At 42.3% G+C, this 17,520-nt stretch overlaps 1 long non-coding RNA gene across 1 annotated transcript in view; it reads right to left on the bottom strand.

Annotated features, from left to right (window-relative positions):
* Positions 1-620: 620 nt before the first annotated feature.
* Positions 621-17,520, bottom strand: part of LOC115086202 — a 37,062-nt gene continuing 20,162 nt past the window's right edge. Inside the window, exons 2-4 of the long non-coding RNA XR_003855148.1 lie at positions 15,994-16,190; positions 1,680-2,048; positions 621-1,231 (exon numbers count right to left, since the gene is read on the bottom strand). This is a non-coding gene — a long non-coding RNA (uncharacterized LOC115086202). The remainder of the gene's footprint in view (positions 1,232-1,679; positions 2,049-15,993; positions 16,191-17,520) is intronic.

The following is a 17,520-nucleotide window of genomic DNA, read 5'->3' as shown; positions in this document are numbered from 1 at the left end:
AAAAGCCCAACAGGGCACAAGGCTGGCAAGGGAATCCTAGTAGGCCCGGAGGATTTAAGGTACAACTAGAAAGCCCAGGAGGGCACAGAGTTTGGCAGGAAGACCTGAGAGGCCATAGAGCAAGGCCATAAGGACTGGAAGAGGCAAAAGCAAGGCAAGAGGCCAAGAGAAGCTGCAAGACAGAATAGCAAGGTGAGAGAGCCAAGTTGACTCAATGAGAATCATTGAACAGATTGGGTTAAGTAGGGCCAATGCTTGGGCGCAGTAGGATTTGTGAGGAAGTAACTGGCATGGTAGTGAGCAAGGCTTACTGAGGACTTCTGGTGAAGGGAAGACTGTGAAGCAGGCAAAACTGTTACAGTGAGGAGGTATCACCCCCTAGCCAGTCAGGCTCCCTCCCATTGAGGTTTCTAGGGCTCCCGAGCCATGCAGATTATGTAAACACACAAACTGAATGCACATCCAGTCTTGCATGTGCAGATTGAGTATGCACGTGTAGATGTACATCTAGTGAGGAGAGATCCACCCCCTAGCCAGACAGTTTCTCTCCCAGTCAGGTTTCCTCGGACCCCTGCCCAGTCAGGTTCCCACTCCTGATTAATAGGCCACATTAGTGGTGTTAAAATTCTTTTTATTAACAAGGAATATGGCAAGAGACATACATAACAGATAGAAAAACTGTAAACAGAACTTTTATGCTTCCTGGGGTGTCCAGTCTATCAAGTCACTTTCAATTTATGCCTCCTGAAATTAAACACAAGGGAATGGTGATTACTCACTTCACCCTTGGATAATCCATCTTCCTCCTTGTCGGTCTAACAAATAGAGCTGAGGGGTAAATACTAGGGGACTACAGAACTTACATGAAAATTAGTCAGCAATTATCATCTGGCGAATCTTGTTGCCCCTTATGGTTGGGTCCTCTCCATGGCTGGATGTAAGCATGGATCTGGTTCCAAGTCGACAGCCATTTCCTCTTGCATGCCGAACCTCAAAATGATGTTGTGCAGCATACAACAGGCAATAACTACGTATGCTACCTTCTCTACACTGTACTGAAGTGCACATCCAGAATGGTCCAAGCACTGAAAACAACTTTTCAGCAAGTTGAATGTCTGTTCCACTACTGATCTCATGCTTTTATGCGCCTCATTGTATCTTCTTTTGGCATCAATACGTGTAGCCTGGAGAGGGGTGAGCAACCATGGCTTGCATTTAATTCCTATATCACCTGTAAAAGAGAACAATAAAAATCAATCACACATCAGCATTAATGAACAATCAAGTGGCTAACATCAAATTTGCTTTCCACAGGCACTGAACCTGTAAACTCCTCTGACCATGTTTCTTTTTCAATCACATATATCGCCCCCTCCCCAAAGAGATGACCAATGATGGTGCAAACATAGTACCAAAACTCCAATGTTATCCTCCTCCCCAACCATCACGTTTACCCAATCGTATAACCTCGCTCCTTACCTCCCCAATGCATAGCAATAACAATGATATGCCCCACCCCCTGTGACACCCGAAAGAAGGACTCAAGCAACCAGCTATCACCATATTTCCCATCTGCAAAATTGTGCCCAAGTGCAAACTGAGAAAGGATGTATCAATCATGACAGCTCTCAGGAAATCTTGACAATGTTCAGTATTTTGAGATGCGCATCGCACGTTACCTGGATATTCACTGAGTGGAGGTGTTTTCTGTTGCGGAATGCTCTCTCACACTTGGCTGGAGAGATGAGAGCAACATGGGTGCAATCTATCACACTGATCACATTCAGCATGCCAGCGATATCATAAAACTCTCGCTCTGCAAAGATCCTCATAAACACTCAAAATAGCCCTTGTTCTCAAATGACACCTTTGCACCACATCTGTCTCTGGCAATCCTAGAAGTGTTGTCTGCATTCAGAATATGCACTGCCTCTGGATCACAGCTCTCTGAACCACACGCTCCTCTCTCCTTCATCTATCCTCATTGTTCTCTCCTGTGGTTCTTCTATCCTGTTCTCTTTCTTCTCTGACTCTTCTTATTCTGGAATCTATATGCAAGAGATAGGTGAGCAGATAAAAGAAACACAGATATACCATTGTGCTGGAGAAATCCTTTGCTGATTCTGGCTCTTATGACTGCGAGTTAACTGTACTCCTTCTCTAAGCTGGAGCTATAATTCCAGGGCTATTAAAGGATGCTTTGGGTTGTTGGGAATTGTATGCTCCTCCCTGCATAGGAGAGTAATGGCTAATGACCTCATTTGCATTAGATTTACATGAGCGGGTGCCATGCTTTTCTACATGGTTATGCACACAGATTCTCTACACGTACAAATCCTTGCTGCATCGCCCATTAGCATTACATGCAGAAAATGTGCATTTAAGAGGCATTGAACTGCGCGGAACTCTCAGCGCACCGTATTGCATCAGCCTGTAAGTCTCTCCAGCCCGTAGAGTTGCTAAATCAAATGCTTAAATTAATTTGTAATCCCCCAAGGAAAAGCGCATTACAGAAACATAAGTACCGTATACATGTTATCCAGAATAGAGGAACCACGTTTTAATCTGGTAACCCACTGAAATGGGGGCGAAATGGCCTCTTCAGTGGGAAGCGGGGAGAGAGAACAAAGCAAACCTACACCAGATATGAGGAGCAACTCTGCCTGTAAACATCACAAAAAGTTTTGCAAGTGAAAGGAAACCAGGAAGGAAACAGTTGAAGGGTGAGACAGCCTGACATGCTCTTGATCTCTTTCTCTGGAGCCTGTCTGTTTCTGATACCACTTGCTGAGATAGACTTCCCCCTTGGTCTGTAATAAACTGCTCAATCAAAGGATCATTGCCCTTGCAAAACATGTGGGAGAATTCTACACTCTGGAGGTGTATATCACCATGATACTATGCAGGAGTATCCCTTTACTTTTTCACAAATCTTAAAATATATATATATATAAATATATAAACACCTTTGTCTTCTCTTTTTCCATGATTTTGGAATTTGAGAATTCAAGTGTGTTATATTTTCTTGCTATTGAAATGTGGAGGACCCTATTTACTTGCGGGCTTAGAGAACACTGAAATATGTTCTGTTCTTTTCTTTTAGAAATTTGGGTGTAAAATCTTTTTCTCTGTTCACTGATATATAGCATCAGTGCTATTTCTAAACCAGATCGCATGAGGGGTATATTATGTTAAAATTCCAGTCGATGTAAAACCATATACAAGAAAGCAGCATAGAAACTAAGAACAATAGTCTGTCATGCCTCACTTAATTCATAGACTGAACTTACAGTTGTGACAGTTTAATCATTTTTACTGAGCCTCAGCCACCAGGAAAATTAAACATTTGGGTACATAATTTTTTTGTATTTAACTGAAAGAAAAATATATGCAATCCAAGAGTAATTGGATCTGGCTATGCCATCCAGCTAGAATCACATCTGTGCTAAAGTGTGTGGACAGACTATGATACCCCGATGAAAAATGAAGGCCAGATTTAGATTGTTTTAATTGAAAAAGGCCCACCACCGGGACCATTCAACAAAAGCTTGTGAAGGAATGGACTACAAAGTGCTTCCGATTAGTTGCTGGAGTATACAGTGATTACATTCCAGTCATATAAGTAGATATTAAAATCTAGATGCCTAACTTAAGGAGCTGAGTACCTACATCTACCTTAGTGAAAAATGTTCCCTACTGACTGCCTGAATTTAGGTCCCTAAATTCACAAGGCCCCTAAATTCTGAGGCCTGAAAAATGGGTAGACAGGTAGGCAGGGTTAGGTCAGGAGAGAGAATCATAGCACCTAGCACTGATTTTCAGCATTAGCCATTTTATCTATGTGACCAAAACTAAGTACAGGGGTAGCTGGCATAATTATCAGCACTATCCCTGTGCCCTGCGTCATAATTCCACCCCTCCTTCACAGCTGAGATTCCCCAAGCCCCGATACCCTATCTCCCAGTACCTGAGGTAATAAATATTCCTTGGGTCTCCCCCCCCCTTCTTCCTCCTTCCCACACCATGAAGATCTGAGTATTTAGGCTATCGTTCCCGAATATGGAAAAAAAAGCTTGCTCCCGAACCAAAATCCCACAGAAATAATAAACTGCAAACATCACTGAAGATTTCAACCACTGGATGTGAGATGAAAATCACTCTTATTTTCTAAGACTCCTCAGCCAATGCTTTGGGCCTTTACTCTAAAAAAAAATTAAGAGAACTGAAAGGAAATGCTCTCTCTCTCTATAAACCAAACTAAAAATCCACACAACATTAGGGGTCATTTGCTCTTAAACAAGCAGTTGCAAATCAGTACAGCAGCCTCTAGTGGGGGAAGCTCCCCCAGGAAGGCATAGATGTGGCTCGGAGCAGTGGCAACCTGTTGCTGCTGGTGGCACGAAATCATGAATAAAACTGAAAGCAGTGATGAGCTGCCATAGAAAGGAGGGGCCGGTCACTCCAGGGTTCCCCATACACACACACACACTCACACTCACACACACACACACACACACACACAGGGCAGTGAGCCATAAGAACATAAGAACATAAGAAAATGCCATACTGGGTCAGACCAAGGGTCCATCAAGCCCAGCATCCTGTTTCCAACAGTGGCCAATCCAGGCCATAAGAACCTGGCAAGTACCCAAAAACTAAGTCTATTCCATGTAACCATTGCTAATGGCAGTGGCTAAGCCATGATTAAAGTTAAAGCAGTGGTGGGCTGCAAAGAATAAAGGAGGGGGTCGCAGGATCCTGGGGAGCTCCCAGCAGCCTGAAGAGAGGCCTGAGTGCCACAGCAAAGTTTTAAAAAAAAATAAATTAGTGCCGCTTCAGTGCGGCTGGGGCCATGGTGCAGTGGCAGCGCTGGAGATACTGGGAGAGTAAAGGAGCAGACAGCACTGGGGCTGTAATCAAAGCCCAGGTACAATTATAATGCGGGCCCAAGGGTCCTCGCTGACGTCTGCAAGTGATGTCAGCGAGGAACTGCCCTGAAGGCAAATTAAAGTTTTAAAGTTATAAAAAAAAAAAAAAAAATTAAAACCAATGAGTTTAAAAATATAAGAAGAAGCTTGTTTTTGGTGGAGAGCTTGAAAGGAGGCTTTCACCTAAGTTTCAGCCCCCAGGAAGCACCCTGGCGAACCTGGCGCCAAGAAGTTTATTAAACTTTTTAATTTTAATAAAAATTAATATTTGACAGTGTTGGTCTGGTTTAGGGGTTCTTGTAACCTGACACCATAAGAATTTGGGGTCAAAAATGGATATTAATTGAGTTATTCCACCTATTTTTCCCAGGGGGTCCCTGAGATTAAAAAGTGATAAAACCATTTCAGAAACTGGGGTTTGATGGTGGTGGTCAACAGATTGGATTATAAAAACAGTTTTGACTTTGGTTTGGGGGAAAATGTTTAATTCTCAAGTTATAAACATAATTAGCTTTAAAAGTACTTAAAATAACTAATATGGTTATGAAAAGACACAGGACAATTGTTACATTTATTGAGAAGCTAACCTGAAAATTTGGTGTAGTTTCAAACTGTGTGAGTGGAGTTCTCATTGGTTTAATTCAATTAATTTTCCCTATTCATTTTAAAAGGCAATGTAAAACGTGGTAAAAAATAAACTCCATTCAGCTCTCAGAGGAAAACACAACTCCTTAAGCCATTTCCTAGGCAACGTTGGGGTAACACTATAGCAACACTAGACTATCTCAGTATTTATGCAAAGCAGTTAAGTGACTAGATCTGTCTTACAATATTAAATAAAGCCAAAGCACAGGAAGATTTTAGAAGTAATTTACTGAAAAAGAATGTTTTGAGCTTACTAAAAATTATTTTAAAGGATGTTTTCCTTAGCTAAGGGGTTTCCTGAAGTAGATAAGTACAATTTCCTAAAATGACATCAGAGGGGTAGGGATCTCTGCTGAGGATTTTCACTGAGCATGTTGTGAAGCTTCTGACAGAGTTGAGCTGAAGACTGAAGGGGAGAGACCAGGTCATAGGTTCCTGTGAAAGAGTACTAGACTAAATGGAACATAAAAACATAAGAAACTGCCATGCTGGGTCAGACCAAGGCTCCATCAAGCCCAGCATCCTGTTTCCAACAGAGGCCAAACCAGGCCACAAGAACCTGGCAATTACCCAAACACTAAGAAGATCCCATGCTACTGATGCACTTAATCAAGTTTACTTAGGGAATAGCCATTGCTATTAATAGCCGTTAATGGACTTCTCCAAGATCTTATCCAAACCTTTTTTGAACCCAGCTACACTAACTGCACTAACCACATCCTCTGCCAACAAATTCCAGAGCTTTATTGTGCGTTGAGTGAAAAAGAATTTTCTCCGATTAGTCTTAAATGTGCTATTTGCTAACTTCATGGAATGCCCCCTAGTCCTTCTATTATTCGAAAGTGTAAATAACCGATTCACATCTACTCGTTCAAGACCTCTCATGATCTTAAAGACCTCTATCATATCCCCCCTCAGCCGTCTCTTCTCTAAGTTGAACAGCCCTAACCTCTTCAGCCTTTTCTCATAGGGGAGCTGTTCCATCCCCTTTATCATTTTGGTTGCCCTTCTCTGAACCTTCTCCATTGCAACTATATCTTTTTTGAGATGCGGAGACCAGAATTGTACACAGTATTCAAGGCGCGGTCTCACCATGGAGCGATATAGAGGCATTATGACATATTCTGTTTTATTAATAATTTCCTTCCTAATAATTCCTAACATTCTGTTTGCTTTTTTGACTGCTGCAGCACACTGAGCAATTTTAAATTATTATCCACTATGATGCCTGGATCTTTTTCCTGGGTGGTAGCTCCTAATATGGAAGCTAACATCGTGTAACTACAGCAAGGGTTATTTTTCCCTATATGCAACACCTTGCACTTGTCCACATTAAATTTCATCTGCCATTTGGATGCCCAATCTTCCAGTCTTGCAAGGTCCTCCTGTAATGTATCACAGTCTGCTTGTGATTTAACTACTCTGAATAATTTTGCGTCATCCGCAAATTTGATAATCTCACTTGTCGTATTCCTTTCCAGATCATTTTTATACATATTGAAAAGCACTGGTCCAAGTACAGATCCGTGAGGCACTCAACTGTTTACCCTTTTCCACTGAGAAAATTGACCATTTAATCCTACTCTCTGTTTCCTGTCTTTTAACTAGTTTGTAATCCATGAAAGGACTTTCTCCCATGACTTTTTAGTTTTCTTAGAAGCCTCTCCTGAGGGACTTTGTCAAATGCCTTCTGAAAATCCAAATACACTACATCTACCAGTGCACCTTTATCCACATGTTTATTAACCCCTTCAAAAAAATGAAGCAGGTTTGTTAGGCAAGACGTACCTTGGGTAAATACATGTTGACTGTGTTCCATTAAACCAAGTCTTTCTATATGCTCTATGATTTTGATCTTGAGAATAGTTTCCACTATTTTTCCCGGCACTGAAGTCAGGCTATAGTTACCCGGTTCGCCCCTGGAGCCTTTTTTAAATATTGGGGTTACATTGGCCACCCTCCAGGTGGACGGTAGTATAGTCTCCTATCACTATACTCTTACCCAACACACATGGGATTTCTACCCATATAGATTCTGCTAGGGATGTGAATCGGGCTTCGGACGATTGAAAATATCGTACGATATTTTCAAAATCATCAGAAATAGGAGGCTCCCCAAAACGATAGGAAAACCCCACAAAATTGTTCATGGGGGTTCTCTTATCGTTTTGGAGGAGGGTGGGAAAAACGGCACACAAAAATAACCCATGAACCCACCCTGACCCTTTAAAACTAATCCCATAGCTTCCCCTACCCTCCCGACCCCCCCAAAAACTTTTTACAGGTACCTGGTGGTCCAGTGGGGGTCCCAGGAGCGATCTCCTGCTCCCGGGCCGTCGGCTGCCACTAATCAAGATGGTGCCGATGGCCCTTACCATGTCACCATGTGACAGGGTATCCGTGCCATTGGCCGGCCCCTGTCACATGGAGGGAGCACTGGATGGCCGGCGCCATCTTTAAAAATGGCGCGGGCCATCTAGTGCTCCTACCATGTTATGTTATATTATCCAAGTTGTTCACTCCCTTGTTCATTGTAAGACATATGTTGTCATTGTTTTCTAATTGTTATAATGTAAACCGGAGTGATAAGTAATTCTGTTACCTGAACTTCGGTATAAAAAAAGTTATAAATAAATAAATAAATAGTGTGTAAAAAATGCGCGGCCAACCCCCCCCCCCCCCCCGAAACTAACAGCGCCCGCAACAGCATGTTGATGGCCCTATTAGTTATTCCCGCGCAATTCAGTAAGTAAAATGTGCAGCCAAGCCGCACATTTTACTTTCAGAAATTAGCACCTACCCAAAGGTAGGCGTTAATTTCTGCCGGCACCAGGAAAGTGAAGAGAAAAGCAGTAAAAACTGCTTTTCTGTATACCCTCCAACTTAATATTATGTTGATATTAAGTCGGAGGTCCAAAAAGTAAAAAATAATTAAAAATAAAAAATAAAAAAATTTAAAATCAGCCCACGGCTTGCGGGTTGAAAACCAGATGCTCAATTTTGCCGGTGTCCGGTTTCTGAACCCATGGCTGTCAGTGGGCTCAAGAACCAACGCCAGAAAAATTGAGCGTCGGCTGTCAAACCAGCTGACAGCCCGCACTCCTGTCAAAAAGGAGGCGCTAGGGATGCGCTAGTGTCCCTAGCGCCTCTTTTTACCGCGGGCCCTAATTAGCATATTTTTCTTTACTGGATCACGCGCACAGGACACTCGCCTGCTCTCCCTCGTTTCTTTCTGTATTGGCCTGTGTGATAATTAAGTGAATGTGAGGAAGAGTTGTTGATTGATGATCTGATTCTGAACTGATTTAACTGAAGTACATTCTATCTCAGAGAAAAAAATATTTCATAAAGTCCCAAATATTCAAATTCTATACACTCCACCTGTAGATAAAGGTGTTGCAGTTTTGGTCACAGGACCTGTAGATAAAGGTACTTCTATTTTGTTTCTTTAGAGGAAAAATCTTTGGAATTTGGAAGGTAAAAATCCCATAATTTCTTCCTTTCTTTACTAGCAAATTTATAAGTGTGGAATGTGAGAAAAGAGTCATTGATTATTTTTCTTACTCTATAATTTCTCACAAAGCCTGCATAATTAGACGGGGTTGATATCTTTTGATTTCTGTTAGTAAGAACTCCAGCCTCAATTAGACATCAAGACACAACTATCAACATGGCAAGCTGCAGAAGACTGGTGGTGTGAGGAAGTCAGTCTTTGCTATTGATTTGTTTTGAGTTAACATAGTAGGTAAACCACTGTATCCTGAGAGTTCATGATCAAGAGTGGTAGACTAGGTCCAGTCTGCGCTATCAAGCAGCATACTCTGTCTATTCCTTGATAGCAAGCCACCAAAGCTTCATTTCATTCCTGGGTCAATGTTCTTTATCCAATGTTCACAAGCTGAGCTCTCATAATTTATTACCCAGAAATAAAATAAAGATAAGTGCGCACCAACAAAAAGAGACAAATTTGGTAAATTACACTAGTACAACACACATGGACAGACAAGAGATCATAGTTTGTCATTGAAGAGTTAAACAAGGTTAAAGAGAACATTCATACTTATCTGAAGGGAAACCTGGAGAATTCTAAAATATCCTGAAATGCTTGCATGATAAAAAGTTAACACAAAATCAGATTTCTTAAATTAAAGTTGAAATTCAGTATTTGTTCTCATTAAGTAACTAATTGAGAAAAATACTTATCTGATGGTATCTTGGTGAGAAGTAGACATGTGTATTGGATGGCCCGATCGTTTCGAGCTTCGTTATTGGGGAACCGCGGGAAATTTTGTATTTCCCGCGGTTAGTTTTTTTTTTTTCAGCTGACACAAATTTTGTGTTAGTGCACGCTAAGTCCTGTTAGCGCATGCTAACTTCCCATTAGTGCGCGCTAACATTTCAATGTAAGCGCGTGCTAACCCCGAAAAACGAAATTTCAGGAAAATTTCCTTTGTTTTTCAGGGTGGCCGAAACAAGACAAATTAGACAATTTCGTTGAACTTGTCTTATTTGTCCTAGACGAATGCACATCCCTAGGGAGAAGTAATCCTTGTAAAGGAACCGGTTTCTATTCAAAACACTGTGTTTAAGAATTAGAGTGAGAGTCAAATATAAAAATTGTTTTGCATATCAGAAGTAAATCATTTCTCATTGAAAATATCGACATTATTGAAATGTTTATTCTGTTTGATAATCGCACTTGTTTCTAGAAGTGAAGAACCTAAAAAATTATCTATTTGCCAGAAAAAAAATGTTATTTGATTTAAAAAAATGCCTTTGGGATCATTTTTCTCTTTTAATTTATTTCATGGTGAAAATATTCTGGGTGTTCAAACGATTTCCATAACATCTATTAAAGTGGAAACCCTTTACCATCTGGCTACTCACGTGACAGTGCCCGAAATAGTTTTGTCCTTAAGAGTGTTTTACACTTAGAAGGGAGGTGAAACAGTTCCACACCAGGATATTAGAGACACAACCAATCTTCAACCAAATAAGAACATAAGAACATAAGAAAATGCCATACTGGGTCAGACCAAGGGTCCATCAAGCCCAGCATCCTGTTTCCAACAGTGACCAATCTAGGCCATAAGAACCTGGCAAGTACCCAAAAACTAAGGGGCGGATTTTCAGAGCCCTGCTCGCCTAAATCCGCCCAAATCCGGGCGGATTTAGGCGAGCAGGGCCCTGCGCGCCGGTGAGCCTATTTTACATAGGCCTACCGGCGCGCGCAGAGCCCCGGGACTCGCGTAAGTCCCGGGGTTCTCCGAGGGGGGCGTGTCGGGGGCGTGTTGGGGGCGGGCCTGGTCGTCGCGGCGTTTAGGGGGCGTGTCGGCAGCGTTTTGGGGGCGGGTACAGGGCGTGGCTACGGCCCGGGGCGGTCCGGGGGCGTGGACGCGCCCTCCGTACCCGCCCCCAGGTCGCGTTCCGGCGCGCAAGAGGCCCGCTGGCGCGCGGGGATTTACGCCTCCCTCCGGGAGGCGTAAATCCCCCGACAAAGGTAAGGGGGGGGCATAGACAGGGCCGGGTGGGTGGGTTAGGTAGGGGAAGGGAGGGGAAGGTGAGGGGAGGGCAAAAGGAAGTTCCCTCCGAGGCCGCTCCGATTTCGGAGCGGCCTCGGAGGGAACGGGGGTAGGCTGTGCGGCTCGGCGCGCGCCGGCTATACAAAATCAATAGCCTTGCGCGCGCCGATCCAGGTTTTTAGCAGATACGCGCGGCTCCGCGCATATCTACTAAAATCCAGCTTACTTTTGCTTGCGCCTGATGCGCCAGCAAAAGTAGGCCAATTCGCGCTATTTGAAAATCTACCCCTAAGTCTATTAGTACCCAAAAACTAAGTCTATTAGAAGACAGCATCACAGCCCTGGTGTCAGTCAAAGCACAGTGACAGAACTTGTAAACACCCAGAGAAAAAGCATCAGAGTCCCGAGAGCTCATCTGGAGGTTTTCACTCTTAACACGCAGTCTTCCCAAACCCGACAGACAACCTGAGAGGATGAGGACTCTGAACTAGGGGTGTACAAGGAAAGCAAACAGGCAGGTTCTCAGTTTGACAGGCAAAAGGCACACCAGCAGAATCTTGCCTTGAATGTAATGCCTCCCACATCTTGTTTTTTCTCTGTGGCTGTATAAGCTGTGCCCGTATGTTGCAGGAGACACTGCCTCTTGTCATTTTTGCCTTCCTTAGTTAACTATGTGCCTTTATCCTCTCTCTAAAGTAGATGATGTATCTTCTCCTGATATACTTGGCTCTTTTGTCACTTGGCGTTGTTCTGCTGTGTAAGTGTACGTAGAAATGTGGTGTTTGCACTGTTTAGTGCTACAGTATAACAACTGGTGACTCTCTTTGCCTTATCTGTAAAAGATATTATAATGATTGTGAAATAAATGTTGCTGATACTCCATATGGTGGAGTTATTTTTGTATCCTTTATACATGTAAGAAGTTTTGCCTCTTGAACATAATGACATTTACTTCTGTTGAAAATCTTGCCTGTTCCTCTCTTTAAGTAGTTGGCCTGCAGGATTAGATGTGTGGTTTCAGGTCAGGCTTTCCCACTATTTGCTGTGCAGCTGAAAATGCAATTATACAATCAATTGTGTGGCTGTGTTGGAGCTCTGCCTGTGGAAATCAAGTGGGCGAGTTCACTCCATGGGAAGAAATATCTACTAATTACCCCTGAGTGCATTGCTATAACTTAGTTAGGCAGACCTGTAACCTCAGTGCCTCTGAGATAAGAGATAAAGGACATTACCAGCTAAGTTCAGGTCTGCACCAAAGAATTTATCAGCACAGGATTGTGTTCTTTTTCTACCTTCAAGGTCTGTCTCTTTATTCTTTTGTACACTACCACTTCAGTATTCTTCACTCAAAAATATATTGAAAGAGATTTGTGTTCCCCTCTTCTTTTGTCTTTTTTCCTTAACTGGAACATTTTTGTTTAGAGTAACTCTGGGACTATTTCCTAGGGTTTGTTGCTCTGCATCTTTTGTGCATCAGCATCCTGTATATGTATTACCATTTGTTCATCATTAAATGTCCTTAATTAAGTAAAGTTGAGGTTACTTTTTACTCTTGGGGCAGTGTCTTCAAATGGGTTTATTTTATACATACCTTGACAGGAACGACCCTCAATCATTAGCCAGGGTATGTTAGAAGTGATCTCAATCTCTCATATTTACTGCTAATGCCCTTTTAAGTACTTGCAGTATGCCAAAGAGAGCCTCCTTTATCCACATGTTTATTAACCCCTTCAAAAAAATGTAGCACATTTGTGAAGCAAGGCTTCCCTTGGGTAAATCCATGCTGGCTGTCTTCCATTAAACTATGTCTTTCTATATACTCTGTGATTTTGATCTTTAAAATAGTTTTCACTATTTTTCCCGGAACTGAAGTCAGGCTCACTGGTCTATAGTTTCCTGGATCACCCCTGGAGTACTTTTTAAATATTGGAGTTACATTAGCCACTCTCCAGTCTTCAGATACAATGGATAATTTTAATGATATGTTACATATTTTTACTAATGGATCTGAAATTTCATTTTTGAGTTCTGTCAGAACCCTGGGGTGCATACCATCTGGTCCAGGTGATTTGCTACTCTTTAGTTTCTTAATCTGACCTACTACATCTTCCAGGTTCACCATGATTTGGTTTAGTTCATCTGAATCATCACCCTTGAAAACCGTCTCTAGTACTGGTATCTCCCAACATCCTCATTAGTACACACAGAAGCAAAGAATTCATTTAATCTTTCTGCGATGGCCTTATCAGCCCCTTTAACCTCTCAGTCATCTAACAGTCCAACCAACTCCCTTGCAGGTTTACTGCTTTGGATATATTTTAAGAAGTTTTTATTATGAGTTTTTGCCTCTACAGCCAACTTCATTTCAAATTCTCTCTTAGTCTGTCTTATCAAAGTTTTATATTTAACTTGACAATGCTTATGCTTTACCTATTTCCGTCAGCTGGATCCTTTTCAAATTTTTGAAGGACTTTTTTCTGGCTAAAATGACCTCTTTCCCCTTACCTTCCATGTTGGTAGTCATTTGGCCTTCCATTCACCTTTCTTAATGTGTGGAATACATTGGGACTGCGTTTCAAAGATGGTATTTTTAAACAATAACCACGCCTAACCTTTGCAGCTGCATCTTTCAGTTTTTTTCTAATTATTTTCCTCATTTTATCAAAGTTTCTCTTTTGAAAATGTAGTGTTAGAGCTGTAGATATACATATTTTCCCCTTCCAGTCATTAATTCAAATGTGATTATATAATGATCACTATTGCCAAGTGGCCCCATTACCGTTACCTTTCTCACTAAATCAAGCGTTCCACTAAAAATTAGATCTAAAATATCTCCCTCTCTTCGATGGTTCCTTAAACAATTGCTTCATGAAGCAGTCATTTATTCTATCCAGGAACTTTATGTCTCTACAATTTACCCAGTCAATACTAGGGTAATTGAAATCTCCCATTATTACTACACTGCCAAATTGGTTAACTTCCCTGATTTCACTTAGCATTTCATCATTTGTCTGATCATTTTGGCCAGGTAGACGGTAGTATACTCCTATCACTATATTCTTACCTAACACACACGGGATTTCTACCTATATAGATTCTACTGAGCATTTAGTCTCTTGTATGAACTTTATCCTATTGGACTCTAAACCCTCCTGGACATAAAGCACCACACCCCCTCCAGGTTGATGCTCCCTATCATTGCAATTTAATTTGTACCCTGATATAGCGCTGTCCCATTGTTTATCCTCCTTTTACCAGGTCACTGAGATGCCTATTATGTCTATCTCATCATTCATTGCTATACACTCCAACTCTCCCATCTTGCTTCTTAGACTTTTGGCATTGGCATTCAGACATTTCAAAGTGTGTTTTTTTTATTTGTATTAACAACCTGCTTTTTAGTTGATAGGGATAATTTGGAATCTTTTTGCTTAGATGATTCTTTACTTATAGGCACATGGAATGCTTCTGCTTTTATTGGAATCTTTCTGTTGGGATGTCCTAACTCTTCTGTTTCATTAGTATCCTTTGAAGATATATCCCATTGAATTATGCACTGCTGAGTAACTGTCGGGTTTCCCCCTTTTTCTAATTTAAAAGTTGCTCTATCTCCTTTTTAAAAGTTAGCGTCAGCAGCCTGGGTCCACTCTGGTTAAGGTGGAACTCCATCCTTTCAGAAAAGTCTCCCCCTTCCCTTAAAGGTTGCCCAGGTCCTTACAAAACTGAATCCTTCTTCCCTGCCTGCACCATCATCTCATCCACACATTGAGACTCCGGTGCTCTGCTTGTCTCTGGTGACCTGTACACGAAACAGGGAGCATTTCAGAGAATGCCACCCTGGAGGTTCTGAATTTCAGCTTTCTACCTAAAATCCTAAATTTGGCTTCCAGAATCTTCCTCCCACATTTTCCTAAGTCATTGGTGCCCATATTCAACACAACAGCTGGCTCCTCTGCAGCATTGTCTAAAATCCTATCTAGGTGATGCGTGAGGGCCACCACCTTCTCACCAGGCAGGCAATTACCAGGTAGTCTTCACATCCACCAGCCACCCAGCTATCTACATTTCTAATAATCGAATTATCAACTACGACGACCAACCTAACCCTTCCCTCCTGGGCAGTAGCCCTGGGAGACTCATCCTCAGTGCGAAAGGACAATGCATCACCTGGACAGCAGGTCCTTGCTATAGGATCATTTCGTGCTACACCAAGGTGATGCTCTCCAACCAGGAGACCTTTCCGATCCAAGGCAGCACCAGATCTACCAGACTGGATTTAAGATTTGGCTACTATGTTCCTGAAGGTCTCATCAATATACCTCTCTGTCTGCCTCAACTCCTCCAGGTCTGCAACCCTAGCCTCCAGAGATTAGACTCATTCTCTTGGAGCCATGAGTTCTTTGCTCCAGGTGTACACATACAACCTCTCACCAGCGAGTAAAAAATCATTCATGTGACACGTGATGCAAAAAACTGGAAGGCCCCCTTCTTGCTGCTGGACTGCTGCCTTCACCTAATTTTTGTTGAGGTCCTAGTTAAAGTTAGGTTGTTGCGGGAGTAGGAATTGTACAATTAGAGACTTTTACATTTATAGATGTATTCACTAATTCAACTGATAGTGACCTACAAGGGGATGATTAAATTCATAATAAGGGCTGTTGCAATAATATAATTTAGATAAGAGCCTGCTTGATTTTTAATAATAAAGTGTCTCTTACCTATAAATCAAAGAATGAGCTGGGGTGGATGGGTGGACGTGAGGAAAAGACAGACACTAGAATTAACTCCCTCTGACTTGCTTATTTTTTTGGACACACACAAACTCAAAAGAATATACCCCACTATTTCATCTCTCTCCAAACTTTTTAAGTCCTAAGATTTCCCAAAGGAATACTTACGATCCTCTACAGCCACCAGGAAGATGATCTTCTCTCAATGCTACCTCTGGATTCTGCCCAAGTGCTCCTCTCTTGAGTTTCAGCACAATGCACATGAAGTTGTCTCCACCTCATCCATAACTGTTAGATGTAGAAGTGAGTGTTAACTCATGGGCTGCTTGATCCAGCAGATGATCGATACTGTGAGTCACTTCTTCCTATTTATTTATTTATTAAAAAGATTTCATTACTTGTTCTATCACAGAAACAGCCTGGGTGAGGTACAAAAATATAATGTTAAGCAAAATACAGCAATAGATTAGATCAAGCAATAAACATAAAACAATATATTATAATCATAACATAGCACTCTAAAACAAATTTAATCTCATAGACCAATGGCAGGCAACACCGGTCCTGGAGTTCGACAAACAGGTCTGGTTTCAGGATATTCACAATGAATATGAATGATCTATATTTGCATGCACTACCTCTACTGTATGGAAATATATGTCATCCATATCCATTGTGGATGTCCTGAAAATCAGACCTGTTTGTGGCACTCCAGGACTGGAGCTGTCTAACCCTGTCATAAACAGTCAGAGGGACCATTCTGTAACCAGCCATAAAATTATCAAAATCAAAGCAGTGGTAAGTCCCCCGGGCTCCCCCCTCCCCTGTCACCTTATCTCTGAAACCCTGGGTAACATTGATACCATGGTCTCTAGAATTGAGATCTAGCACAAAAAGTCAAATGACCAAGCCCTCAATATGCCAAACTAAGTTAACAAGTGGGCCATAGGTTTGGTTAAATGGCTAGATTATAAGCATCTTGCTTAGTGAGTCTATGCTCCTTTGGAAGGCTGTCCCAAAGGGAAGGCATGAAACAATGAAAAGCTCAGTTACCAGCAACTACAGATATAGCTTTCTTGAATTCCAATAGACATGCTTAATAGAGATGTGAATCGGAACCAGAATCGGTTCGGATTCCGGTTCTGATTCACATGTGGGTTTTTTTCCATCGGGCCCGATCGCGGTTTTGTTTATCGGCTGCGCCCAAGCCGATAAACAAAAAACCCACCTTGAACCTTTAAAACTGATCCCTTTGCTTCCCCCACCCTCCCAACCCCCCAAAAAACATTGTACAGGTACCTGGTGGTCCAGTGGGGGTCCCGGGAGCAATCTTCCGCTCTCGGGCCGTCGGCTGCCACTAATAAAAATGGCGACGATGGCCTTTGCCCTTACCATATGACAGAGTATCCGTGCCATTGGCCAGCCCCTGTCACATGGAGGGAGCACTGGATGGCCGGCGCCATCTTTAAAAATGGCGCGGGCCATCCAATGCTCCTACCATGTGACAGGGGCCGGTCAATGGCACGGATACCCTGCCACATGGTAAGGGCAAAGGGCCATCAGCGCCATTTTGATTAGTGTCAGCCGACAGCCCGGGAGCGGGAGATCGCTCCCGGGACCCCCACTGGACCACCAGGTACCTGTAAAATGTTTTTTTGGGGGAGTCGGGAGGGTGGGGGAAGCAAAGGGATTAGT

The sequence above is a fragment of the Rhinatrema bivittatum genome, chromosome 2, assembly GCF_901001135.1.
Source record: "Rhinatrema bivittatum chromosome 2, aRhiBiv1.1, whole genome shotgun sequence".
NCBI classification, from domain to species: Eukaryota; Metazoa; Chordata; class Amphibia; order Gymnophiona; family Rhinatrematidae; genus Rhinatrema; species Rhinatrema bivittatum.
The sequence above is the reverse complement of the archived record's forward strand: the minus strand, read 5'-3'. Positions and strand labels throughout refer to the sequence as shown.